This window comes from Moschus berezovskii, chromosome 27, assembly GCF_049115385.1.
Source record: "Moschus berezovskii isolate FMDL1 chromosome 27, NW_MosBer_1.0, whole genome shotgun sequence".
In the NCBI taxonomy this organism is placed as follows: domain Eukaryota; kingdom Metazoa; phylum Chordata; class Mammalia; order Artiodactyla; family Moschidae; genus Moschus; species Moschus berezovskii.
The window spans coordinates 11205915-11209251 of NC_142486.1; the positions used below are offsets into that span (position 1 = coordinate 11205915).

The 3337-nt window shown below is 42.4% G+C and overlaps 1 pseudogene; it reads left to right on the forward strand.

The window, feature by feature from the left end:
• Positions 1-1698: 1698 nt before the first annotated feature.
• Positions 1699-2202, forward strand: LOC129545025 (ARL14 effector protein-like pseudogene; annotated as a pseudogene).
• The last annotated feature ends 1135 nt before the right edge of the window (positions 2203-3337 follow it).

The window sequence follows — 3337 nt, forward strand, 5'->3', positions numbered from 1 at the left end:
ACGGCTCTCAGGATCTTAGTTCCCTGAAGAAAAGTGAAAGTGAAAGTCGCTCAGTGGTGTCCAACTCTTTGCAACCCCATGGGCTAAATAGTCCTTGGAATTCTCCAGGCCAGAATACTGGAGTGGGTAGCCGTTCCCTTCTTCAGGGGATCTTCCCGACCCAGGAATCGAACCAGGGTCTCCTGCATTGTAGGTGGATTCTCTTCTAGCTGAATTGCCAGGGAAGCCCTTGAAAGCGAGAGTTGCTCAGTTGTGTCTGACTCTTTGCAACCCCATGGACTATACAGTCCATAGAATTCTCTAGGCCAGAATACTGGAGTGAGTAGTCTTTCCCTTCTCTAGTGGATCTTCCTGACCCAAGAATTGAACTGGGGTCTCCTGCATTGCAGGCAGATTGTTTACCAGCTGAGCTACAGGGAAGCCCACTGACCAGAGATCATACACACACCCTGGGTAGTGAAAGCTCAGATTCATAACCACTAGACTAATTTCTTTCTGCTACTAGTGTTACCTATTTTTATTTCACTGTGACTGAAGAACATACTTTGCATAATTTCAATCCTTTTAAACTTATTGAAGGTTTTTTTATGGCCTAGAATATGATCTGTATCAGAGGATGTTCTGTGTGCTCTTGAGAAGAATATATATTTTGCTGTCATGTGCAGTATTTTATAGAAATTTGTTACCTCTAGTTTGTTTATAATGTTGCTCAAGTTTTTTATTTCGTTGTCGAGCTTCTGCCTAGTTGTTCTATCCATTATAGAAAGTGGGGTATTGAACTTTCCAATCATAATTATTGAATTTTCTGTTTCTCTCTTCAGTTCTATCAGGCTTTTGCTTCATGTATTTTGGAGCTATGTTTTTATCTTTATTGTTATTTATTTATTTATATTTATGTTTTGGCTGCACCCCACAGCTTGCAGGATCTGAGTTCCCCAGTGAGGAATCGATCCTATACCCTTGGCAGTGGAAGTGTGGAGTCCTAACCACTGGACTGTCTATGATTTTAGATGCATTTATGTTTGTAACTGTTAAGTCTTCCTGATGAATCGACCTTTTTATCATTATGAAGTTTCCCTCCTTATCTCTAGCAACATTTTTGTTTTAAAGATTATAATATCTGATAATAGTATAGCCGCTCCAACTTTCTTATAGTTGCTATTTGCATGATATACGTTTTTCCAATCCTTTTACTTTCAAACTATTTGTATCTTTGAATCTAAAGTATGTGTACTGTAGACAGAATATAGTTGGACCTCGTTTTTTATCCAGTATGTTAATCTCTGCCTCTTAATAGAGTTATTTAATCAGTTCGCATTTAGTGTTATTATTGATACAGTTGAATTTACATATGCCATTTTACATTTTGCTATCTATATGTCTCATATTATTTTCATTCTTCTGTCCTCCTTTACTCCTATCTTTTGTATCAATTAACTATTTTTTAGTGGAACATTTAAACTCCTTCTAATGATTCTTTCACTATGTACAGTTTTAGGACTTAATAGTTTCTCAATGACTTACTATATACATCTTAACTTATAAGAATCTACTTCAGGAGGACGCATTGCTGCAGAAACAGGAAGCAGTCGGAGGCGCACGTGTCCTAGCCCCGCCAGCCCTGTCGGCAGAGTCAAACTGTGGTCTGCAGAACCCCGGTCCTAAGGTCCCACCGCGGAGGGGAAGAAGTGATCAGAAATGAGTGAACAATCAGCAAAAAACAGTTCCATGCAAGAGAGACCTGCAGGTCAAAGTTCTCCTGAGAAAAACTGTCAGATCGGACAGAAGCAACTGCAACAGATAGAGCAGCAGTTAAAATGCTTGGCATTTCAAAATCCTGGACCACAGGTAGCTGACTTTAATCCTGAAACAAGGCAGCAGAAAAAGAAAGCACGAATGTCAAAGATGAATGAGTATTTTTCTGTAAACTGCAAAGTCATGAAGAAGTAGGACAAAAGCGGCAGGCTCATCTGCAACGACGCGGACCTGTGAAACTGCCTGGAGAAGAACTGCCTGGGCTGCTTCTACCCCTGCCCCAAGTGCAGCTCCAACAAGTGTGGGCCCGAGTGCCGCTGCAACCGCCGCTGGGTCTACGACGCCTTTGTCACCGAGACCGGGGAGGTCATCAGCGCGCAGCCGTTTGACATCCCAGACTGGGACACAGCCCTGCAGGCTGATCGGTTTTCTCTTCTTTGCATTTAAGCCAGCCTGTCTCCTGGGTGAATTTTAGGACTGGGAGAAACAGTGTTTAAAAACGTAACTTTAAGACTCATGTTCTCAGAAGCCACAGAGCCCTGTGGAACGGGCCCCTCTTCTCCAACCTTCCTGCTGTGACGTCTCAGATTCCTCCCCTGGTAACCCAGGAGTGAGGCCGGGGGTGGTTATCAGTACCAGCACCTCCATCACTACTCTGCTTTCAGATTAAAAGTCCCTGTCCCCTTTGCCGGGACCTTAGAAGATGGAGTGTGAGGGTTTTCAGAATTCTGTAGCTGAGGGCTTGTCTTGACATAGAGCATAGAGTCATCCCTTTATAATAGTTAGTTACCCTTAGGCTCTTACACATTGCCAGTTCTAGGTCAGAACTGCTCTTTGGATTGATGTGGCACTGCATACCCAGACTCGTTTTTTGTTGTTACTGTTTTAATAATATTAAAACAAAATTTGGAAAAAAAAAAAAAGAATCTACTTCAGATTAACCTCAGTGAGATATAAAAATGTTCAGGAAGATTCCCTGAAGAAGGAAATGGCAACACACTCCAGGATTCTTGCCTGGGAAATTCCATGGACAGAGGAATCTGGTGGGCTGGGTTCATGGGGGTCACAAAAAGTCGGACACGACTTAGTGACTCAACAACAACATATAGCTCTGTTCCCTCCTCCAAAGACCTCATCAGACTTTCCATTCTGGAACGTTAACTCCAAAATACACTTTGAAAAGCTGAATAGCTTTATATGCCTCTTTTTTTTAACTTAATAATTCCCTATATTATTATAAACTCTTCATAAATATCATTTCTAATTATTTCTTTATTTGGCTGCACCATGGGGCTTGTGAGCTTCCCATGTGGTTCAACTGGTAAAGAATCTGCCTGCAATGTGGGAGACCTGGGTTTGATCCCTGGGTTGGGAAGATTCCCTGGAGAAGGGAAAGGTTACCCACTCCAGTATTCTGGCCTGGAGAATTCCATGGTCTGTATAGTCCATGGGGTCACAAAGAGTCAGACACAACTGAGCACCTTTCACTTACTCACTCATGGGGTTTGTAGGATCTCAGTTCCTTGACCAGGGATTGAAAACCAGGCCATATCAGTGAAAGCTGGGAACCGTAACCACTAGG